The following is a 25,974-nucleotide window of genomic DNA, read 5'->3' on the forward strand; positions in this document are numbered from 1 at the left end:
AGGAGCCAGCATTGTGGAAGGCAGGCACAGCCCTATTCAGGCCCAGGTGCTACTCTTCCCACCACTCCTCAGGCAGATAGGTCTATTCAGTCTTGTGCTGACTCACCCTGTCTCCTGGAGCCACCCCAGCCCCTGTCACTCACAAACCAGACAAGGAATACACAACCTAGCAGAGGCAGGCTTGGATGGTTAGGCAAGAAAATACCTACTTTCTAAAAGTGGTATTTTCAAACACAGAATGTTAAAACCAACTTCAGTAAAAGATGCACTTTATCATTCTGAGTTCACTGCTACTAAACTCGAATTTCTACCTTATTCCCTGGGTCAGTTAGGATTATAAGATGTTATAATCAAACTGCCCATTCTGGCCTATCGGAACAGGTAGCCTTTCAATAGTAAAAAACGAAATTGGCTGTAATGCACTATCAGGACATGCCACACACATCAGGGCATGTCCTACCTTTTGCATACAATGCACCCTGCCCATGGGCCAACCTTAGGGGTGACTAATATGAAGAAAAGAGATGGTTTAGTTACTTGCAAGTGGGTGCACTTACCAAGTCAACATGGCAGCACTAGGCTGCACACAGGCTCTGCAATGGCAGGCTTGAGCCATAGGTTACAAGCTGCTCCGGAGGGTGGCACAATCAGTGCTGCAATCCCACCAGTGGCATTTGATTTACAAGCCCTGGACACACACAGTGCACTGTACTAGGGTGTGACAAGTAAACCAAATAAGCCAACCATGGAGTCACTAATCAATTACAACAATTTACAATAGGAAGCACTCGAACTGTGGCACTGAATAGCAGTGGCACAGTGCCCAATGCATCTAGACCAGCAAATCATAGCAAAAACAAAGGCGGCAACAGCAAAAAAATGGAAGGGAGACCCACGCCAATGGTGCCAGATCTAACATTAATGTTTCTTTGTAACATTTTTGGGCCTTTCCTGTCACACATGATAGGCCTTTTCACCAAAGCAGGATACCATTTTTATAGGGAGAAGTATGCGAATACAGATTAATAGTTTACCTCAATTTATGGCTTTCAAATGTAAGCCAGTGTGCAGGAAAGAACATATTTTGAAAAATTCCCTCTGATTCACATAGTAGTATGGGTACCCCCAAATTCAGGGTTATACAAATTGGCATTATTTTTAAAATCATCATCTTGGACACATTTCGAGGATGCCTAGTTCTCCTTCATACCCATTTTCATTTACGATATGAATGAAGCATGGTTGGTACGCAGGAAAAAACATTATAAGCTGTTACTCGGTTGTTGGCTATGGGTAACACTATATATCCACGTAATCAGAACACTCTGACAAACATAATGGTATATTAGATTTGTAAATCACCCATCGGGGCAAAATAAATAGATGTACATGTTGTAACCAATTTCTATTTTTCTCCTATTTATTTTCATTATTTTTTTTATTTCTTTGATTAGTTTATTTGGAAATAACTTGAGCAATCTACAAAAACGACCCTGCTGAACTCCATATTCTTTTTACTTTACAGAAACAGATAGCTTTCCTGGTTTACCCATGAGTTTCAAACCTGTTTCCACCGCAAACTGTAAATAGGTAGAAACAACAAAAAATAGGAAAAATCAACTGCAAGTGCAAAGTGTGTGTGAAGAATATTTTTTAACAACGGGAGCGTTGCCTGGCGCCGATGGAGTGAGCAGCACAGCTCACGAGCTCGAGCCGGCTGGCCGCCATCGAATGCCATCCTGAAGCCCTAGAAGGGACATGAACCCGTGCAGCACACCCCTGTAGTCTTGGAAAGGGTGAGGTGCGCCGCATAAGTGAGAGAAGCCTGTCCCGTAGCCAAAAAACAGAGAAGCCGAGACCTGTGAGCGCGGACGACCTTCGAAACAAAATGGCAGAACCCAGTAAACAGTAAGGAGGTCGGGGTGAGGGTTGAACTCCCTGGGTGGTGTGGACTGGGATTGAGAGGGAGCTGGGGTGTATCTCCTCTCGGCCCCTGCACCGGACTGATCGTTGAGCCCAGAGATTGACTGAGGCGCAGAGCAGGGGAGTGGAAAGCTCGGAAAGCGGCAAAGGGCAGGAGTAAAATGGCAGCACCCTTAAGGTATTGAGGGAACGGGACTGTGTGTGCGGCCCTGCCCAGAGCCTGGTGTGCCCCCACCTTGCCCCCCCCCGCCCCCCCAAGTGAGCCTGAGTGCCGGGCCCGGAGGCCTCTACTGGCAACTGCGGGGGAAGTGAGGCAGAGAGAGGCAGAGAGAGGCCTGTAACTCCGGAGGGCTCCAGGTGGAGGACCTGGGAGCAGGGTCGGGTGGAGCTAACTGCATGTGGCCGAGCCCATTACCATTAGGGAGGTGGTGGCGCCCACCGGGCATTGTGAGAGAGACAGAGTGAGTGTGTTATTGCTTGTGTGACCCTGCTAAGGGCAGGAGGAGTCCTGGAGTGCCTTCCCCTCGCCCCCCTGTGCAGGACTGAGAGCTAGACCCGGAGAGCCCCAGAGTCAAGTAGCAGGGGAGCTGAAAGTAGTGTAAGCGGCAAAGGCCAGTAATACAATGGCGGCACCCTTAAGACACTGAAGGAACTGGACTCGGTGTGGGATCTGGAGGACACAATAGCGGCAGAAGTAATTGAGTGCCCCAAGTGAGTACTACCAAGGCCCTCCGGGGTAGTAAAACTTACAGTGGCATTGAGACGGCCAGCAGGGACAGATGTTGGCATTGAGAGACGATGGAGGGGACCCCTGTTCCCCCCCTGGGTCCCCCGGCGAGAGAAGGAGTGAATCTGGGCCTGGGGCTCGTAGTGAGCACCTACAACAAGAAGCATCAGCGCAGTGCCAGAAGAGGGAGAGAGAGGCGGCAGACCTGGAGCAAGTGAGGACAAGGCCCGCACACCCTGCACACTGGAGGGCCCCGGAGACCCCAAGAGAGAGAGGAAGTTTAAGCAAAGGGACCTAGAGAGGCCTGGATACGCTGCTGAGACCGGAAAGTGGGCCCTGGAGCTGCCCACGCTAGGGGCTACTTTGCAGAGTGGCAGAGAGATCCTCCGAGAGCACATAGCCTGGAGAACTGTATTAGAAGGCAGAGCATTCAGTCATCTGAGGGAAAGACATTGGTGGTAATTTAAAATAGAGGTAAAGCGGTGCATTGGGCCAGAGCCCAGTGAGACCCAGAGACCCCGGACAGATTCCGAGGAGGGCAAAACCAGACCTATACTGAGCACACAGACTCGCTGGAGGGGACAGCGAGAGAACAACAGGAAGTTACTACAGAGGCTGACGGGCCTAGGCCGAACTTGAGTGGAGGGAAATGCTAATCTGTAGAGCCCCTGCCAGAAAAGACGATCTCACGGACGGTGAGGGTAGTCTGAAGCCCCATGCGTACGCGCACCACCAGACGTGCCGCAGAGTGAGAAGACGCCATGGGAAAGCTTCCCAGAAAGGACAGGGAAGAGACCATGGCAAGTAAATCAACAGAAGAGACGGGGAGGACCTTCATGCCGATGGAGCACCCTGGAGACCCCACGCTGCAGGACATACTACAGGCTATTACCTCCTCCAGTGAACGCCTGGAAGGCAAAATTGACTCCCTGAGCACTGACATGGGTTTGCTCAGAGAAGACCACAAAAATCTAGTGGACTGTGGCAAGACAAATGAAGGGCAACTAGCTGAAACACTGCAGGATATAGCAAAAATGAAGCAGCAAATGACAGCGCAGAAAACAAAAGTGGCCACCCTGGATGGCAGGGCTGAGGACGCCCAGAACAGGTCACGCAGAAGCAACCTTAGAATCATAGGCCTGTCGGAAAAATAGAAGGCCGTAGCATGACAGACTAACTGGAAAAGTGGCTCCGGGGAGGAGTAGCGCCGGACGGCTTATCGAACTTCTTTGACCTAGAACGGGTGCATCGTATCCCTGCAAAGCCGCCTGTACCGGGAGCACCACCGCGGGTAGTGATAGCAAAGCTCCTCCACTACAAGGACAGAGATCACATCCTTACCCAGGCATGCCTTAGAGGAGACATACAAGTAGGCAACTCAGTGGTGCGATTCTTCCCAGATTTCTCCCGAGAAGTGCAAAGGCAGAGAGGGTCCTTCCAGGATGTGAAGCAGAGACTGCGACAACTGAACTATAAATACGTGACTCAGTACCCGGCCACACCGTGAGTCACCTCAAACAGGGGTACAGAGTTCTTCAGAACCTCGCAAGAGGCTTCGGACTGGTTGGGCTGGCATAGAGGAACAGAGCCACCACGGGACCCAGAGAAGAGAAGACGGCGAGAAAACCTCCAAAGGGGCTGGCGGATTGGTAAGGAGAATCTGGCGCCTACGCAGAAGGAGGCGCAGCTTGAGCGCCAGATCGCGATGCAAGTTGTAGCATTGATCAGTGGCAAAGCGAGGAACCAGGTGTCCCCCGAGGGCAGTGAGACTGCAGGAGAATCTGGCTCAGAGCACTTGTCCAGCGACTCTGAGGCACAGAGTGCAATACTTCCAGACGTCACTCCGCAGACGGCGGATGACATTGTTTAGTTGGAGAGAATGGTAAGCTGCGGTGAACAGGTCTGGAGTAATGCGAGACACACTTCACCCTGCAATAAGGTACAGGGTTCGATAGGGTGGGGTGCTGCGGGGGATCTCTCACACTAAAGAAGGGGATGGCGGCTGCAGAGATTGGAAGAGCAACGGACGAGTGGCCTTCCCCCCTGCGATTGACTGATCAAACTGCAAGCAGTCACCTGCGGACATATAACTCTAGTTTGGATGGGGGGTGTTTTCCTGCTTATCCTGGGGATTGGGAATTGGGGAAAATGTTTAATGTTGACCTGGGGGGGACACATTGAGTTGCAGAGGCACAGAGAATTAAGTGGGTTCGAGTCGGAGGCGTGCTGCACAGTGAGAGAAGCGATCAGGGTATAGTAACACCTAATAATGGCTCACAAACAGCAATAAAAATGTATGACCTGGAATATCAGGGGCATGCATACGATGTCGAAATGTCACATGGTCCTCTCATACATCTGGAGGCGAGGAGCCCAGATAGCTCTCTTACAAGAAACACACCTAAAGCAAAAGGAGGGACAAGCACTACAAAGACGATGGAGGGGGCGGCTCTTTTACACCACTTACTTGGCTTATGCATGGCTGCACTAATATAGATTCAAGCGGGGGTTCCATTTCAACTGACGAGCTCACTGAAAGATCTGGAGGGTCAATATGTAGCCATTCTTTTTTCTTTATTCAAAAAAACGCCAGCCGACACGTGTTTCATCACAGGTGAGAGACTGTGACTCATCAGGGCTGTAATTGCGTGATCGATATCAAGTATATGGAACGGAGGTCAGCCAAGGTGTGCTGGGTAAAGGTCTGCCGTGCATTCGGGTGCGAAGGTTGAGTCACAGATTAATGCAATATTTGACAGGTACTGTTATAATGGGGGGCACCTTTAACAGCATGACAATACACTTTTAGACAGATCCCACCCTCCACTGCGAAACTCCCAAGCAGCGTGTGTCTCTCATGCATTCACTACCTGGAGCCAGAGCTGGGGACTGATAGATGCCTGGTGGACCCTATATCCCCAGGAAGTCTTCTTTTGCTCAGGAGATGTCCAGCGCCAGGTTACTGCTGCGGAATATCTCGTGCGAACGATATCGGATCATAACCTGCTTGTTTTATCCTTGAAGTGGACGCACCCGGTAACAGCGATCCCTACATGGAGGCTTCGCCCAGACACCCTGGAGGACCAAGTTTTACGGGAAGAGATTAGGGGCGAAATAGTACACTACTTCGAAACCAATACGGGAACAGCCTCATTGCCGAAAGCGGAGTGTGACGCTTCAAAGTGGTCCTGAGGGGCAAATGCATAAGGCTTGCCACGGAAGTCAGACGCGTCATCATGGGAAAATTAGAGGGGAGAGACAATCCTCAGAAGGTTGGAATGCAGAAGGCCTGAGCACCCGGAGCTTCTGCAGGAACTCTTAGAAGCCAAGAAGGAAGTGGCGAAACAGACGGAGAGGCTTAGATGCTTCGATTATAAGAAATACTTAGAGCGTACGCACGCTGAGCGGGACAAGTCGTGGTCACTTTTGGCATGGCTGACAAACCCGGTGAGTAGGGGCCCCCCTGGTGGAAATAGAAGATGATGGGGGGTTAGACACTATACACAGGCAAAGATCAACTAAGTCTTTGCTCGTTACTATGCAAAACTCTACAGAAAGTCGCAAGAAGGCGAACCTACAGACGTAGGGGAATACTTGGTAGACCTGCGGATGGCGAGGCTGACCCCGGAAGAGGCAGAAGAACTGGGAACAGACATCACACAGCGGGAGGTGAGGGTTGTTATTAAGGTTATGGCGAGAAACAAGATTCTAGGTACGGACGGCATGCCGGACGAATGTTACGCAACATATGAGGAGGAGTAGGCCCCCCGACTGGTCACAATGTACCATGAGGCCTGGGAAATCAGAATGCTGCTGGAGAGTGCTAGGGAGGCTCTTAATGTTCCAGTACCCAAGCCAGGGGAGGAACCACACGATTACACAGCATACAGGCCGCTATCCATGCTACACATGGATTACAAAATCCTAAATAAAATTCTTGCGACGCGCTTACTCCCCCGCACCGGTAGGACTACCACACCTAGACAGAGGGTGGAGAGAGATAGGAGGCAGGGATGCCCACTCTCCCTGCTCCTGTTTGCACTGGCTATGGAGCAGCTGGCGAGCAGGGCCAGGAGCAGACAGAACTATAATGGCCTGAGGACAGGAGTGGTGCAACATTTCATAGCATTGTATGCAGATGACCTCTTGCTATTCCTAAGCAACACAACGGACAAATTGAGAGGAGCGCGTGAGCTGCTGGCCCGATTTGTCACCATTTCTGGCCTTAAAGTCACCTGGCAAGAATCCAGCTTGTATACAATGATGCCCGATGCCCCCCCACCACCTGATCTAGAACATTTGAAGTGGGAACCTAGCTACCTGCAGTATCTTGGAGCTAAAATATACCACAGAGCGACAGAATTACTAGAAGGTAATGTGGGTAGAGTGATACGATCAGCAAAAATTGCAATGGACTTCTGGGGAACGCTGCCGCTGTCGGTAGCTGGGCGGGTACCTGTCCTGAAGATGGTAACACTACCGCGCCTACTATACTACTTTGGGACTCTCCCGTTGTGGATTCCGGAAGCAACATTCAAAGAGCTTGACTCAATGGTTACGTCATTCCTTTGGAGAGCAGGAGGCAGGAGAGTAGTGTTAGCATCACTGCGATGCTCCACGGCGGAGGGTGCATTAGCGGTACCTGATTTTGAGAGTTATTATATAGCTCCACAGCTGTATTGGCTGATTCAATAGTTGGCAGCAGACCATGACCTGGAAAGGAAACAATATACTGCCACGCCAGATGCCGTGACCCTTGTGAAAATCCTGCTCCGAGTGCGTCAGAATATATCCGAAGACAAAACCGAAACTAGGGTGGTGGTGCGCCTTTGGGCTAGATACCTGAGACGAGCAGGTGCTGCGACATCCTATTCCCCTGACTTACTTATCACAATGCTGCACAGTCTTCCAGAGGGGGAGCACTGGGCAGGGCTGGAGGACTGGGTTGAGGCATGACTGAGAGTAATGGGGGACTTGTATCAAGATTCCGCACTGTTACCATTCAAACAATTACAAATTGCATACGATCTGCCTGGAGGCCACTTCCTGAAGCATGTGGCCCTCACACGAAGGATCAGAAAGCACTGGAATGTTGGTGGCATGGAACCACTGGAGCTGGTGGGGTGTAGATATGTTGCACTGTCAGCAGGAAGGATTAAGATGGTGTCCTGCCTATACAAGGCAGTGAGAGATGATATGAAAAAGCCATTAGAGCGGCTGCGATTAGAGTGGGAAGAAGACCTGGATAAGCAGATATCGGAGGTAGAGTGGGACAAAATCCTAGAGCGAACCCCATAAGCATCTTCAAATGCAATATTTAAATTAATTAACTTTTATGTGCTACATAGAGCGTATTAGGAGACATTTTGGTACAGAAACTGCAGAGTACCTGAGATGCGGGGAGAAGGAGGCGCATATACTTCACATGTTTTAGAGTTGCCCCTTGCTACAATCCTTTTGGGAGGAGATAAGACAGGTGATAGGCGACCTCATTGACAAAGAGCTTCCATACACCCCAGCGCACTTCCTATTAGGGTGGTTCCCCCACACGCCCAAAAATAAAACAACAGGAAAGTTCCAGGACCTCGCCTATGTCCTGGCCAAGAGAGAGATAGCCAGGAATTGGAAAGCGTTGGGAGGGCCATGGATTGTTGCCTGGCAAAAAGAGCTTGAGAAGTGGGCAGGAGCAGAAGGTAGACTATTGCTCAGGGAGGCCAGCCGAGGAATAAGCAAAATAGAAAGGGCTAGGGCATGGGAAAGTCTAGTGTGTGAGCTGGCAACAGGCACAGGACAATAAAAATGGGGCAAGCACCACGCGGTAGGAAGAGCCAGAGCGGAAGAGCAGACAAGAGGGACACTTAGCCTACACCACAATGCATAGAATCCAGGTGATCGGCACACGAATACCCAACAGCGCACAGGAGCACTCACATGTACACATAAGTGCAACTCAAGGGGGGTGGGGTGGGATGGTTTTGTTAAAAAGGGATGTTGAGAGAAATACGCCAGAGAATAAAGACTAAATATATTATGCACAATATGTACTAGATATGAAGTGGGAAATGCTCATGTATATTGATGATGTCTTAAAACCAATAAAATCTGGTTAAAAACAAAGACTGATTTTTAACAACCCTCCCTGTTCCTGACAACTGTGAATAGGGTGATTGTAGCACAGCAAAGCTTTTGTTGATGCCATGTTTAGAAAAAAACATACTTTCTTGTACAGCACTTTTTAACATTTAAAAAACAAAAAACGAAATGTTGCTATACTTTAGCTACATTCTTGGTTATTTCTAAGGGAATCTAAAGTACCATGGGTACTTTAGCATCCCCTTCATGTGGGAAAAAAAGCCGCTCATTTTGCAATTTTGCAATACTCACCGGGGAGAGTTGCTGCTGCCTCCCCGCAGGAAAAGGGGGTGCTCTTGGAGACTCCAGTCGTGCAGGTCTTACTGGTGAGGGTAAGACTGATGAATGGGTTAGAAAGCCCTGGGGGAACTTGTCTGTCATATAGAAGATCGGCGATTGAACACTTTTTACTTTAATAAGAGTTGGGGTGGGATTCCTGAGACTCAGACTACTAGCGGGGCTTAACCTGAACGCCATTTATAGTGAATGGGGATTAACCACTACCACCAGCAAGAGGTGAGTGGGACTCAGTAACTCACCAATTAAAACATTGACGCCCTGACTACAGGGGACTGTTTGTATTGTTTTATAGTGCCGAATTTTTCTTTGTGTTGCTATATAAATACATATTACTTACTGCTGCTATTGAACGTATTTTGAGTTGTGAGTCTGTGTGCACCTCCCCCCCCCCGTGTCTACCTTCGCTTTCCCCAACCCCGCGTGCGAAGCCTTGGACCAGGTCCAGTTCTAGGATTTGTGGGGCCCCAGGCAAAACGGAATGTGCGAGGCCCCTTTAATTTGCAAACCTAACACATTCAGGCCTCTAGAAGCTGCTTTGTGCAGGCTCCTCCTGGGCCACAGCTCCCTCTCTGCCACCTACAAGCACCTCTTTCCCAGCTCATATGGGTTTAAGGTGTGAGAATTGCTTGGGGGCTGAGAGTTAAAGCTGTGCTGACGATAAAGTTCTGACAATGGGCGTCCCGCAGTGTCTCTCAAAGGGCAGCCAGACAGGAGGCCTAATTGCAGGACATACCTTCAAAATGTGTCTCCTTGCAACTGGCACAAGATGAAGTGTCCTCCTCCCCTCGGCCTCCCCACAGCACGGGGGGGGGGCCCTCCAGTAAGCCCAATGGCAAACAGACACCTTTCTTCAATGGGATCGTCATGGGCACAAAGAGGTTTGGTGGTGTGCTGCACTGGTGCGGGACCCATGCTGGTGGGCTGACTGTGAGTCCCTGGGCAGCTGTCCATACTGCCCATGCCTAGTGCCGGACCTGCCTTGGACTGCTTGACCAGTGCTACCACTGAGAGCCAAGTGCTGAAGGGGTACTTGGCTTAGTTGCTCAGGAAACATAGTAGGTCTAGACCCGGGGCATACGAAGTAAAAGGCATCAACTATCATGGTTTGGCAAGTAGTTCCTGCTGCCCTGTGGCCCTCTGAACATGGTGCTGACACATATGTTGAGGGGCTAATAGCAAAGCTGACTATACCTTAAGTTAATTATGTGTGCTTTTCCACACAATTGTTTTTTAATGATATTTCACGTACAATAGTTCCCTCAACCTATCCATGGCAGCCACACCAGTGGTACATGGCCTTCAGATGTACACAGTGGCGATTGACCACAGGTATTCACCTGCGGCCAGGCCTGCACCCAATCCCTCACACACGGTCCAACCTAGAGGATTCCGACCCTATTTTGTGGGTGAATGACAAAGCCTGGCCTTTGGCCTGATTTGACTCACAACTACCCACGGAAGGTCAACCCCTTCTACACATGGACATTTGCTGTGAGAGACAGGGGTTGGCCGCAGACAGCCAGGCTAGGCATCCAGGCTATAAGCACAACCACAGAGTGTGGCAACTCCCACTTCAGCATGCCTTCAACTATGTGCAGCAGGGATTGCCCAAGGAGGGTTTGCAGGATCTACAAAGCGTTCAAGACTCACAATCCTAGCAAATAATTCTTAAATCCCTAGATAAAAATCATTATTTTCCAACTTATTTTATTGCAGGGGATGTCCAACCACTCCCCAACATGGTCTGGTGGTCAGGGTACAATCACGCTGCCCCCATACTCCTCTTATGCCATTTTTATTTAATTTTCCCATCACTGTGCACCTTGTTGGATAAGATGCAACCAAAGTTTTTCTGAGATGGCCAGCCAATCACAGTGCAGCAGATTTTCGAATCTGCAGTCTCATTTACGAATAGGCAATGGACAACAGGAGAAAAAGCTTCTTAGCTCATAGGTGTACTTTTATGTTTTTTCAAATAAAATTTCTGAATGGTATATGGATTTGTGAATCTGTGGAGGATCCACGAATTAACAGTCCAAATATCTCTAACATTTTACCTCTACATGCCCATGGTGGGATATTTTTTAAATGCTAATATCTCAAAAATTACTGAACGGATTTACACCAAACTAAGTAAAGGCACTTCCTCGATTAATGTTCTTTCTATATATGCCTAGTTTTGTGTAATTCGGTTCAACCATTAGGACCCCCTATTTTTAGGACCTGCTCGACAGATCTGCATGATACTTGCCATGAAGTTTTTGGGAGAGTTTTGTGCAGGTCCTTCCTTTATAACCTAACAAGGGGCCCGATTATGATCGCGGACGGACTTGAGTCCGTCCGCGACCCCTGAGGAGGAGGGAACGTCCGCAGGGGCTGTGGCGTTCCCTCCGAGCAGATTAGGTTGTGACCGCCAGGGTGGCGGTCACATCCTCTATCTTTAACATTGCGGCGGGTGCAGCTTCAAGCTGCACCCGCCGCAAGGTTAAAAATGCATGCATCGCATTAGCATTCAGAAAGCGGCAGGCACCGCTCAGTGCCTGCTGCTTTGTGCACGCGAATGCAGGGGGGTACCATAGGTACCCCCCATGTGCACCCCCCACTTCCCCTTCACCCAGGGGGCCCGCAACGGGCCCCCGAAGTGAAAATCCATATGCTTTTCCATGGCGAAAAAGCCGCCGCAGAAAAGCATGTCTTTCCCACCATCCTAATATGGCTGGCAGTGTCTGTTAGACACCGCCACCATATTAGGGCTATTCCGCCGCGGTTGTAATGCGACCGCGGCGGAAGAGCGGCGGACGGAATTCCAGACCCACCAGCCATCCTAATATGGCTGTGGGTCTTTGGAGGCTCCGCAGCGGTTTTTCCGCATCCTCCGGGCCGGCGGTGGCTTCCGCCGGCCCGGAGGATGCGGAAAAACCGCAATCATAATCGGCCCCAAGGTTATAAAGGAAACAAAAAAACTCCTAACTATAGAAGGGCTGGAAAAAGACACTGTAATTGGGTGTGCAGACAAAATCAATAGAAAAGACATGCATCTTTGAAGACCATGCAGGACATGTTTTGAAACAGATAAGAGAGCATGAAATGCAAGGACTGGTGAATGAATAATGCAAAGAATGGGTTATTAGTAAAGAGGAGAGGGCTAGTGTTAGAAATGGGGGTCTTTAATTGGCAATGGTTTACACCTTTATCCAAATGGAAGCCCTTCCTTCTAGTCAGGATAAGGGGGACACGATCCTAAAATAACTCCTGCTCCCCCCTTGGTAGCTTGGCACGAGCAGTCAGGCTTATCGCAGAGGAAGTGTGTGAAGCATTTGCACATAACCCACAGTAATTCAGTGAAAACACTACAAAAGGAAGTGAGAGAGCGCCATTTACAGTGAAATTTGTAGGGGTGCAGCATATGTACAAGTAGTCAGCACCCGTATATATAGAGGACTTTTAATCATGTTTAGATGCAATGTATGACAAGGTACCAAAGTAAATTGGCATTTGAAGATGTGCAGAACCAACACTGCAAAGTGCAAATCCATACTTGCTGCTATACAGAGATGCTTTGAAGTATAATCTTTTACTAGAGATAAGAGTGTTTAATTGATTTGCTAATGTGCCTTCAGATCGACTAAATCGAAATGTAAAAGACTTTATATATTCCCGATAATTAGCTTAAAGTAGGAAATGTAGTTGCTGTTTAACGTTAGAGGCCTAGTGACCTAAGAAGTGCTAATGTAAAGCGTTGGGCCTATAACCAGCTGAGGCCTAGTACACAGAAATGGAGCAGGCCTGTTGAAAATTGTCTTGTTTAACATATAAACGGTAGAAATGCTTATGAAAGAACTTTTTAGAAGATGTTGCAACATTTGTAGACTGTGAGCTATTTGCGTGTATTTCTTTGCAGGCGCCTCATCAAGCAGATAGTAGAGTAGAAGGGCCCATTGTGTATGAGCGTTAGGATGCTAGACTCAGACATGGAGGAGTAGACCAGGAATTCACAGAAGCAACTTGAAAGGATGAAAAGCCTGAGACCCAAGGACGTTTGAATGGACAAGGATGGACCAGCGCCATGCTGGAAATTTCCAGAACTAACACCTCTTGGAAGGGCGTACCTGAAGGCGTGCCTTTAACATTGTGGGGTTTGGTATTAGGGACAGTGCCCCGAGGGTGGAGGCAGAGCAGACGAGCTGAGAAGCGAGAGAGAGAGGTCGTTTGGGCAAGGAGCGTAGTTGCAAGTCGAGAACTATAGTCTTGGAGAGAATGTGGGCGAACTTCTTTTGGAAGTCACCACGGCTGACACCTTTTGGATAGGTTGGGCTGTTGTTGAGTAGGGATGTCACCTAGCATAGAGTAGGGACAGATAAATCTGAATTTATGTCTATTATCCTGATGAGTACCAGAACTCAAGTTATAGCAATCTTGTTTAGTCTGATGGTTCTGGAATTGATTCTCGTTTTGTTCATTAGCCGTTTGAGACTTTTCTGTAGGATTATGTTTGTATTAGTACCTGTATATCTTTTGAACCTCTTGCTGAGGTGCCTGTATCTCCAGTTATTTTTGGTTATGTAATAAATCCTCTAAATTCAGTTTTTAGTCAGTGGTTCTTTGGGGAAAACAATTGGGTATCTTGAAATTGATTGTTTAGTTGTGACTAGGTTGCCTAAATTCACTCTATGACAGGTAAAAAGGTCCAGTCGACCTGTGACGGGATTCTGGAGAACGGTAAGCAGACTCTAGTGGTGAAATCCCGCCTTTTCAGTTGGTACCAGTGAGGGATGGTTACCTTCTAGAGTGAGGGCAATCTAGAAGTAGGTTGAGATTTTCCCCGAGGCCCATAGAGAACAAAGGATGAGCATCCAGAGAATCGCGGATGGAGGATGGCGTTCCATGCAATCTGACGGAGAGTAACAGTGCGGCAGAAAGCAGCAGGTCGGAGGAGAGTGAGTATGAAAAGGGTCATGCGTTGTTAGATTGCCGTGTCATGTTGTATTGTATGTGTATTGTCTCGCGGAGTTGAATGCCTGTAGTGTGAAAGAGGACAGGTTGTGAGCGCGCGCAACCGGTGAAAATCTTAAGCTTAAGGGGAGTTTAAGTGGTTCGGGTGTATCGAACACCCAAAGTAATTGTCAACCATTGTGAAAGGGGGTCATGAGGTACCATTGATCGCCCGCAGGACCGAGATAGGGGGAACGAATGTGTGAGTGTGTGGATAACGGACGCTGGTCGGAAGTTATCGTGAGCTTGTAACCTATCAGAGTGGCGATTGTCTGCTCGTTCGCGGACAGACATTTGCCAGTTGGTGACAATTACAGTTAGACTGTGGCCGTACAGTCAGGGAAGTGGTTGCTTGGTCGGAAGCAATAATTTTTAGTGTGTGAGTGGGACGCATGCGAGACCGCGAGAAGAACGGAGAAAGGAGGGGAACTGCTGCGAAACGGAGGCGAGTGACGTCAGAAGGAGCCGCGCTGTGATAGGGCGGTTGGTGTGAAGCCGCGCTGTGATAGGGCGATTAGCGTGAAGCCGCGCTGAGATTGGTGGATTGTCATCAGGAAGCACAACGAGTGTTGTAAACAAGGAAGCGTTGTGGGTTTCATCATGAAATGTTTTAAAGTATTGCGAAAATGTTTCAAAGGAGAAAACAGGATAGAACCTCGGGGTGGGGAGGAGGCTCCACCCGAGGATACTCCAGCTTACTATATGGCAACGAATGTTGGGTTGCATACTATATTGTGGCTCGATAATTGGTGTAAGATGACAGATGGAAACGAGGTATTGACTTTTCCTAAATATGGAACGTTTAGACTAGAAGTGTTATACCAGTTGAAAGCGATTATGGCTGCATTGCGACCTTTGCCCAGACCGACACAGTTTGAAGCACTAAATGCATGGATCAGGGCAGCCCACGACAGGAACAGAGATAGGAGACAAGAAAGAGTGAAACGCTCGGTAAGGGCGGTTCAAGAAGCGAGATGGGATGCCATGGAAAAGAGATGGAGGGTACAGCCCATTGTAGGGGATAGGTTGTATCCGTTGCTGGAAAGTGCAGGGGATGGGCAGAAAAAGAATACAGAGGATGAGGAAAGCGAGACAGACGACAGCTTGATAGAGAGGCTGTTGTCGGAAAGGCCACCCCCATACAATCCAGAGTTGCAGGGAACGCAAACATCGGCAAAGCACTGGGAAGCCCCAGTAGGGGAAGGAGGGGTTCCAATGGGGAACGGATGGGAAACCCCAGGGGAAAAGTATACCCCAGAAAAGGGAGAAAGGGCACCTCCACCCTCCCCAGTGACGAAAGTAGTGGGAAGATTTACAGTACAGAAAGTTAGGGTGGAAGAGGGTGTCCATTCTCAGAAACTGCCAGATGCCCTGACGGTACCTGTTACCATAGGCCCTATAGTATCAGTGTACAATCCAGAACAGACACAAGGTGAAAGTCCACCAGGGATGGGGAGTGAGAGGAGTGCCAGTGAAGGCAGAACTGATGTGGCTGATCGGTGGAAGACCTTACCCAGACCGGTAGAACGGAGCACCACTTTGGTGGCATCAGCAGACTCCTCGGAAGAAAAAGGGGGTTGGAGGGGATCGATGGATCTGAGAGGACCGAGGCCGAGGTCGATGAGGGCGCCAAGGCCAGATTTGAGAACTTGGGAAACAATTGTGGACACCCAGAGCGACAGATCAAGGAATGTGTTTGGGTCAGAGAAAGAAGAGAATAGGATGGGTTCTCACTGTGCAGCGAGCGAAAGCAGGCAGGGATGGGAACACGGAGGTGTGGGAAGCAGGGGGACGTCCCACCACTCCTCCGGAGACAGTCGACAGGAGTGGGACTGTGAGGGCTGCGAAGGTAGAAGGGTTCCACCTAACACACCAGAAGAGAACAGGAGAGAGAGTCAGGATTGTGGCGGAAGGGACTCTAAGGAAACCTCTAACCAAGGCACATTGAGAGCGGCAATAAAGGCAAGAAGGTTAGATGTGCTGAGACTAAAATCAGAAGTAGAGGAGATAGTGGAAGGTACACTGCCACTAGAGAGGATTGAACTTTACGAACCGGATGAGCTGTTGTTTGTGGCAAAGGATGTCACTAGGAAGGCTAGGACAGCTCATGAGAAACTCTCTGAATTGGCAAACAAATATATGGTAGACTTGACAAAAACAAAGGCCCTACAGGGGGGCCACAGGTTACAATACTCAGATCAAGATTTGGAAGAAAAGAGGGTGATCGGATTAAAAACCCACATTAGGGAACTGATAATGGGAATCCGGACATGGTCCCAGTTGGAGAAATGGGAGGAAAGGTGGTCAAAGAAAAAGACAGTCAGACGGAGTGTTATTGAGACATCCCCGGGAGGAGGGTTGATGCACGCTGAAGCGTACCCCCTGCGGGAGGTGGCTCATGGGGGATATGTACATGTACCCTGGAGCAGGGGAGATCTGGCTGCCTTTACGAACACATTCCCAAAGTTGAGAGAGAGTCCAGTGGAATGGTACAAGCAGGTAGAGAGGTTCGTTAGAATCTCTAAGGTGCTGTGGATTGATTTGAACACTCTGTTTGATATTGTGGTTCCAAGTGATTTGTGGATAGCATGCAAGGTCAGTGTTGAATGGCCCACAGCGGAGCCAGAGAGAGATAGCGCCACAAATGGACCGTCACCTAGGGTGATGGCAAAGTATGAGCAGGCGATCACGTGGCTGAAGACTAAGGTACCACCACAGGACATTGACTGGGTAAAAATAGATCGTACCAGGCAGGAACCAAAAGAGACGGTGCATGAGTACTATGAGAGACTATTGTTGATTTTCAAGCAATACAGCGGATTAGATGTGATGGATCCGAAGGATATGGGACAGTTCGTATCCAAGTTTGTGCTGGGATTGAGGCCTGATATCTGTCTTATGATACAGCAGCATTTGATCTGTTGGCAAAACAAGCCTCTAGATGAGATTTTGAGGTATGCAAGGTACTGCAGTGATGAGATAGACTCAAAGACAAAGAAGCTTAAGGATAAACTGATGTTAGTCCAGATGCAAGCGGGAGGACAGGGCCAGTCAGGAAATGGCACCTTGGGGAGGAAACAAGGGGGGCAGAAGAGGGACAACGAGGACGGTCGAGACCTAGGATAGACATAGCGACCCTGAAAAAGACGACCAAGTGCCATCAATGGCATGAGGTTGGGCATTGGAGACGCGAGTGTCCCCATAACCCTGACAATCAGATACAGGAGGAGGAGGAGGAGGAAGTCCAAGCCCCTCCGGTACGGAAGGTGTCAGTGACCAAGTTACAGGGGTACTGAGGTCCGGGAGGGTGAGGTCAGTGGCGGTGACCAGTACAATCCCCAATGTTAAGCTGGAAGTGATGTTGTTGGTACCTGGACTTGAAATTGAAGGTATACTGACACTCACCATTCCTAATCCCCCTCTCCTGAGCAAGATACGTGATTTACTCCTGGATAGACTGATATTCCCTACCTTTGTTCCAGACATGCCAGCCTATGATGAAGTTGTGCTCCGCATGGAACTTTTAGATTATGTGTTGCAGGCCATCGGATCAAGTATAATCATAGACTATTGAGAGCTTTGAACTTTGAACTTTGAATCTTAAAGTTGCTTGAACTTCGAATTTGCTTTGAGAGACTTTGAAAAGACTTTGTCAATAGCTGTTGAACATAACCTAGAGCCCAGTGGAAGAAGAACAAATTTAGGGACTTTCCACAGAGGACGGAGAAGGGTTAGGGCTGTCTGTTGATTGAAGCAAAAGAAGAACTGAAACGGGACTTCAGGCTACCAGATGTGGTTCAAGAGACTCGAATAACAGAGAAAGAGACTTTGGGGGCTTTCCGAGAACGAACTGCTCTGTGCTGAGACCATGGCGCCTGGAAACCCGAATCGTAGAGCCAAGTGCATAGTAGGCACCCTTTTAGCAGGAGTGATTCTCCTTATAGTTATAGTAGTTTCAGTTTCCTATTTTGCACCGCACGAACATGTAGAGAAGGCTGCGGGTACACCTACACCTACCACCCTTAGCCAGAAGGAGGAAAGAGAGAGAAGGGAGAAGGCCTTGCTGGCGGCAGAAAGTCGTAGGTTACATACAGATCTGTCTAAGGAAAATTTTGGGCAGAACGCATACGCAAAGCTGCTGTATGAATACATTGATGCGATGGATGCAAAGGACTGTTATGTGTGTATGCAATTGCCAGCTTCAGTAGATGAGGGTATTAGATACCATCACCTTCCATTGACCTATGGAATTTCATGTAGTTTGTTGATTAGTATATTGTATGGGAGGAATCATTTCGAATATTATTTTTCCAATTATGATGCTGTGTTACCTGAAGTCCCAAACTACAAACACTTGAATAAGTGGGATTATTATAAATCAGAAGACAGACTGGGATACTTTTTCATCCCCACACAGGAGTTAGACACCCCGTATGCACACCGACACAATTTGACTTGTTCATTGTCAGAAGTAGAAAAGAAGTTCATTGAGCAGGTAGAAGATAGGTACTCGAAGCAAAAACAGTTGCGAGATTCAGGACAAGGAAAGGTAGATTGGACGGAAGAAGAGAAGAAGCACAAGTCAAGGGGGAGTTATGGTCCGATAGCTCTAGATGAGGTACAGAAGGGGAAGCTGTGCCTGCACAGACCACAGACATATTATGAGAACGTCTATGTAGGTCATACTACATGTGAACACACCTTCACATTGGAGTATTATACCAAGGATTTCTTGAAGAGCGTGGTGCAGGTGATCCCTACTGTGTATTTTGTGTGTGGAAAGAATGCGTACGTGAGATTGCCTGAGAAGTGGTATGGAACGTGTTACCTAGCAATTATCTTTCCCAAGATCTACCATACTAAAGATTTTGCTCTCTTAGAGGGAGCTTCCCAGAGGAGGGTGAAGCGGGGGGAGAATGCTGGAGCAATAATTGGAGATGTGTTTGGAGCAGCGATACCTATGATAGGAGTCATTTTGAATGACATCAAGATAAGACGGTTAGCAACTGTAGTGGATGAGCTGTCAATGAATACAGCCAAGTCATTAGTGTTGGTTGAGGGTGAGATGTTGTCGATAAGGGCAATGGTTTTACAGAACCGTCTTGCCCTAGACGTCATCCTAGCAAAAGAGGGCGGAGTCTGTAAACGTTTGAAGATTCAGGAATGCTGCACTTATATACCAGACAACTCTAAGGATCTGGAGACATATATAAGCAACATTACTGCAATTCACTATGAGATTGAGGATTTGACCCAAGAGAATGCATGGGAGAACGTTAGCAAGGGATTTGGAAAGGTTGGAAACTGGTTTGCCAACCTAGGGAAGGGTTTCCTTGGATTTGTACTGAAACCCCTCCTCATAGCAGTGGCATGTGTGATTGCCTTGTGGGGTTTAGTGAGGTTGTACAAATGGTACAAGTCGAACAGGTTGGCAAGATCAATGAGAGCGCAAGAGATACGAATGGAAAGGCTGCAAGACACTCAATACCGCAGTTTGAGAGCATTGGAGATGCTCAAAAGAGGGAAAATGGCCACAAGTTCTGTTTAGTTCAGTTCTTACCCTAAGGATGATGTGAGGGTGGTGATGACACAGGTCCTCAAAGGGGGGAACTGAGAGAGCACCATTTACAGTGAAATTTGTAGGGGTGCAGCATATGTACAAGTAGTCAGCACCCGTATATATAGAGGACTTTTAATCATGTTTAGATGCAATGTATGACAAGGTACCAAAGTAAATTGGCATTTGAAGATGTGCAGAACCAACACTGCAAAGTGCAAATCCATACTTGCTACTATACAGAGATGCTTTTAAGTATAATCTTTTACTAGAGATAAGAGTGTTTAATTGATTTGCTAATGTGCCTTCAGATTGACTAAATCGAAATGTAACAGACTTTATATATTCCCGATAATTAGCTTAAAGTAGGAAATGTAGTTGCTGTTTAACGTTAGAGGCCTAGTGAACTAAGAAGTGCTAATGTAAAGCGTTGGGCCTATAACCAGCTGAGGCCTAGTGCACAGAAATGGAGCAGGCCTGTTGAAAATTGTCTTGTTTAACATATAAACTGTAGAAATGCTTATGAAAGAACTTTTTAGAAGATGTTGCAACATTTGTAGACTGTGAGCTATTTGCGTGTATTTCTTTGCAGGCGCCTCATCAAGCAGATAGTAGAGTAGAAGGGCCCATTGTGTATGAGCGTTAGGATGCTAGACTCAGACATGGAGGAGTAGACCAGGAATTCACAGAAGCAACTTGAAAGGATGAAAAGCTTGAGACCCAAGGACGTTTGAACGGACAAGGATGGACCAGCGCCATGCTGGAAATTTCCAGAACTAACACCTCTTGGAAGGGCGTACCTGAAGGCGTGCCTTTAACATTGTGGGGTTTGGTATTAGGGACAGTGCCCCGAGGGTGGAGGCAGAGCAGACGAGCTGAGAAGCGAGAGAGAGAGGTCGTTTGGGCAAGGAGCGTAGTTGCAAGTCGAGAACTATAGTCTTGGAGAGAATGTGGGCGAACTTCTTTTGGAAGTCACCACGGCTGACACCTTTTGGATAGGTTGGGCTGTTGTTGAGTAGGGATGTCACCTAGCATAGAGTAGGGACAGATAAATCTGAATTTATGTCTATTATCCTGATGAGTACCAGAACTCAAGTTATAGCAATCTTGTTTAGTCTGATGGTTCTGGAATTGATTCTCGTTTTGTTCATTAGCCGTTTGAGACTTTTCCGTAGGATTATGTTTGTATTAGTACCTGTATATCTTTTGAACCTCTTGCTGAGGTGCCTGTATCTCCAGTTATTTTTGGTTATGTAATAAATCCTCTAAATTCAGTTTTTAGTCAGTGGTTCTTTGGGGAAAGCAATTGGGTATCTTGAAATTGATTGTTTAGTTGTGACTAGGTTGCCTAAATTCACTCTATGACAGGTAAAAAGGTCCAGTCGACCTCTGACGGGATTCTGGAGAACGGTAAGCAGACTCTAGAGGTGAAATCCCGCCTTTTCAGAAGTCACACCGGTTTTAGAAAAATAACTAATATGTATCTGTGTAAAAAAGATCAAAACGATAAAAGACCAACATACGGTAATCAAAAATAGCCACTTTGCAAGTATGACTTAAAAATGCAGTTCCTTGAAGTCAGTAGCTCCGTCCGTTGCTACAGAGGTGTTGAGGTTCTGTAGTTCTCGAGTCTGACTCCATTTTGTTCTGTGCCACCATTTTGTGTTGCCCTCACGTAGGCCTGTAAAGGTAGCCTGGCGAACAAAGTGGCCTGGCCTTCTTAGTTCATGTATACATTAACTAGGTTTCTTTTTGACTCTGAAATGAACTGTAAGAAACTGACCTCTTCACCTGAAACTGACCTCGCAAAGCCAATTTCCCTGATCGATCTTTGTCTGAGATTGCCAATCAATGTTCAGGACATCGTTAACTTTTTAGTTCCTTGCACATGCCTTATCTTGTTCAGCATCTGTTACTGTTTCTTTTTTTATGTTTCTTCATTACATGGGTTATGCTTTCAATTATAGGTTTGTCCGGCTTGTGGAGATTGAATTTGGGGCATTCCTAATAATTAACTTTTGGGTTGGGATACTGTAAATGTAGTTTTTGCTATGTGATACTTTGTTTGAAAATGTATCTTATTGGCTAGAATTTTGTGCAGTGGGTGTACATTTATAATGTGAATATTGGGTATAAAAGGAGACGCCTCGCCTTAGTAAAATGAGCAGTCCCCTTAAAATTTACACCGTGATGTATTTATAGAATCACTGTTACTAGCTGCAGCTAATAAACTTGGTCTCTGACGCCATCCAGAAGTATTCCGTGTCTTTGAATACCAAGACAGGTGAACTCGAAGATCTTAGGCGTGCCCCTGACGCCGCTGGGTTAAACCCCGGTTCTTCAGTGTTGAAAACAACAGAATCAAACAGTTACAGCTGACTGCATTGGTGCCACACGGCATAAGTGTCAGCAGACTCGTAAACAGAAACTTTGGTTCTGGCCGGCCGCGTCGGTGTGGGCAAGTCGTGGCAACCATCGCGGTTGCGAAGTGAAGATTAGCAGTGCGGAGTGCATTGCCCTGAATTCGCGGTGCAGGCAACCGCTCAGTGAAGGTCGTCCAGCGGCGTTGTTGAGACCAGGACTGCAGTGCGGAGTGAGGCAGCACTCTTGGCAGTGCTGACTGGTCATGATGCAAGCGACAGTCCCGGTTGATGGGAGCTGGTGTTGGTCGGCCCAGACTGCGGTGGGGAATGGGGCGGTGCATTGTGTAACTTACAAGCGGTGCCCCCAAACCACGGTGCGGTCACAGGTGTTGCGATCAGGGGGTGGCGATGTCATCGGTGAGACCGGATCGGCAGAGTGAAGGGAGGCGATGCGGTGTGCGCTGCCCTCAGGTTTGTGATGCAAGCAGCGGCTCAGTGGCGGCAGCGGTCGTCATCATCGGTGAGACCAGGGTTGCGGTGCAAGGTGCGGCGGTGCCCTCTGAGGTGCATTTCAAGCCCTTGGAGATACTCAGCAACAAGTTAAGAAGATTTAGTCCAGTCCTTTCACTGCCCAAGCCAGAAGCAGAAACTGCAGGCCAACCCAACAAAACAACAACACAGCAACTGGGCAGTACTCCTCCTAGCAGTTCTTCCAGCTCTTCTTCTTGGCAGGTTTCTTGATCCAAGCGAGTTCTAAAGTTCTGGGGCCTGGGCCCCAATATTTATACTGCATTTCTCTTTGTTCTCTTGTGCAGAGAGTGTCTGTGCTTGGTCCAAACCAGTTTGGTCCTCTCTGGAGCTACTTCCCAGCAGGAGGTGGAGACAGCATTATCTAAGGCAGACCAGGCCCATTCAGGTGCAAGGAAATCTCCTCTCACTACTCTAATTGCGGTCCAGGTCTATTCAGCCCAGCCCTGACTGATTTTCTCCATGCATGATGCAATGTAGCCTGCATGGAGAACTTGGCTTCCCTGTAAGCCCCTGGCTGGGCGGAGTCCCCACCAATCACAACGCTGCTTGCAGCGTTGTGATTGGCTTAGGGGAGGGAGCCTTGCTGCCAGCTTCCTGTCCCCCCCCAATGTGAGACCCCCCTCCCTGTTCGACCCCCCCGCCCCACCACCCGCAAGCCATGCCGGCCGGGACTGGATAACGTGTTACAATAATGAAAAAATAATTAAAAAATATAGGATCACTAGGTTAATAACTCCGAGATTAATAAAACATTATAATCTCAAAGTGATTCATCAACCTGATAGCAACATGTCCGACCAAACCAAGGAAAGTCATTCAATACAAAGTACAAACACAGTGAATAAAACGGAAAGAGGACATTTGAATAAACAATAGAGGCACACAGGCAAAACCCACCAGCAGGCAGGGGTACACGACAGAGAAAATAAAATCAAGTTAAAGATATCCATAAACAACTGTCAGGCAACCTTGAAGGTAGGAAATCTTACAAGGACTCGCTTCCAATACTGGAACAGCGTTACTATGGTGAAGGATGAAGCGAAGAAAACTACAGCAGGTTGTAGTTTTGAAGCCAATTTAGTCGGTGTTCTAAAATAGAAAGCCTGCTCCATATGTGCCTTAGGCAGATCTAAAAATGATCAACAAAAAGTAACATCGCTAAATGACTATAAGATCTGTCGTTATGTTAGGAATCTGCCAACAGGGAGATTCATCATTAAAATTATTGTCGGCCAATGGAAGAGTATCAGTCAGTATGATCACATACATGTAATGTGTGAGTTCTGGACCGTTTTATTCATTTGTCGACATCTAAAATTTTGCATATGCATCTTGAATAAAATGTTTGTTGTTCATAAAATAGGGATGATAAGCAGGCAATGAACTTCAAATATGCTCGACCAACTGTGTTCAGAGTTTACATTGTGATTTTTATCTTCCCAAAGCGAATGTATCCGAATGTATGATAATAAATTGTACATGGTTTGTTGTCCTTCTCTGAAGGACTCTACAAAAGCAGCACATTTGATCTAATTTGAGCTGGCAGTCACAGTACTAAAAAGCAGGTTCCAGCTTTCATCCAGTACTCAGACAGGTTTAAATCTGAGCCAAGAGACACAAGGGAAAATGAGCAGAAACATAACTAGGCACAGGGTTAGGTGAAGAGAAGGGTGGGCAGCTACAGATGACCCAGTTGGGCTTCAACTTATAAACTTTGGGAATACAGCATCCTGTGCCAAATTAGAATGGGGAGAGCCCCAAATTCCCATCTGCCAAAAAAAGTGTAAGGATATTATCAAGGAACTGCGTTAAATTTATCACCGCTTTATTGGCAGGAAACTGCCGCTAAAGCGGTGATAATGAGCTTGATAATATGCCGTAGTGAATTCCCATAGAAGCCCATGTTAACTCCAGAACATGGGCTACTATGGAAATTCACAAGGGCATATTATCAAGCCCATTATCGCCACTTTAGTGGCAGTTTCCTGCCAATAAAGCAGTGATAAATTTAACGCAGTTCCTTGATAATATGCCCCTACATTCGAAAATGGCACAGTGCTTGTTTACTTTTTGTGTGAGTTATCTAGACAGCTCATGCAGTCAATGAAATTCTGTGGTTTGGGAGTCATTTTGAAGTAGTTTGTGAAACTTTGAACTGTTGTTGCCAAATAAACATTCATGTTTGTTTCATATATACAAATCCTTAAAAGCAGTACAGCAAAAAGATAAAACAAGTTACAAAAGTCATATGTTCAAAAAATCACCACTGACAATATGAGAGCTGGATTTACTACAGTAGTAAAGGTCACATGCCTTTGTGGCACAGTTCCAGCCTTACTAAAGATGAGGGAGGATCTCTATCCAGTTGACCAACATTGTAACTTCCTAGCCAGATCCGTGCCCTCAACTATTGGAAATCCTTTGTTATGAGCTTTTTCCATAAGTATCTAGTGTGAGGTTTGGCAACAGTGAAGTCTGGGAGACAGCTGCATGTATGTAGTTGCACAGCAGTTTGGCGTTTGCATGCATGCAATCTGCTAACATGCTGAAGTAGCTGCCTTAATTCTGCACAAATCTTTATTGTCCAATCCCTGATTCACTCAGTCTCTCTCAAGTCACTCCCTCAAACACCACCCACCAAATCAAAATCTATTCCATTTGCCCAAATACTCTAGTGTACCCTATATCACTTGTCCTTGCTTTCTGCAGAGTTTTGCCGTAATGCGGAGTTCAGACAAAATCCACCAACCACCGCATGGTGGAGTTTTTTTCTCACGTGCGACTCGCCAAGATTAAGTTAGCAAGCAAGAATTTGCGCTCTCTAGCACGATTTTTGGGTGCTAGAACGCAACACAGTGAGATTTTCTCAACGCGGGCAGTTGCAGCAGGTCGTGACCGTTCGCATTAAGAAAGCTGTCACTTAAGTAGAAAATATACTCAAGCAGCAGAAAGACAGCGCCCTGCGGCTCACCGCTTGGAGCCGTTTGCACTGATTTACAGCACAGAACACGTTTCCAGAGCTAAAAATCAGTGCGAGCAGCACAGCCTGCCAAAGTCCGCCTGCTCGCGGAACTCTTCGGAGTCTTGCAGAGGTTTTATGTAACTCAGTGAAAATTCCACAAAGTGCAACTCCACGAGTTCCGCCCACCCCTATTGGTAAGGATGTTCCTGCAGTGGCATTTTGCTATCCAACTGTGGTAGGGAATGTAAAATTCATATTTACCCCAGTGAGTCCTCAATCATGGTCCAAAACCTAAGGAGTAACTTACTACCTAGCTCACTGAATATGCTTTGGTGCCTAAAAAGGAGCTTGAAACTGCTATAGAATTGCAAATGCAAAGCAATGCAATCATAAAATGTCAAGATTTAAGAAAACATTACATTACACAATATACAACTTTGTAACGTAACACCCCATACTGTTTGATGACATAATGACAAAATATAAA

General features: G+C 47.4%; 1 protein-coding gene across 1 annotated transcript in view; it reads right to left on the bottom strand.

The window, feature by feature from the left end:
• The window catches only part of SEC16B (SEC16 homolog B, endoplasmic reticulum export factor), a 403,213-nt gene that overhangs the window by 207,478 nt on the left and 169,761 nt on the right, over positions 1 to 25,974 (bottom strand). The gene's annotated exons all lie outside the window — the stretch shown is intronic.

Source organism: Lissotriton helveticus, chromosome 1_1 (genome assembly GCF_964261635.1).
Source record: "Lissotriton helveticus chromosome 1_1, aLisHel1.1, whole genome shotgun sequence".
Taxonomy (NCBI): Eukaryota; Metazoa; Chordata; class Amphibia; order Caudata; family Salamandridae; genus Lissotriton; species Lissotriton helveticus.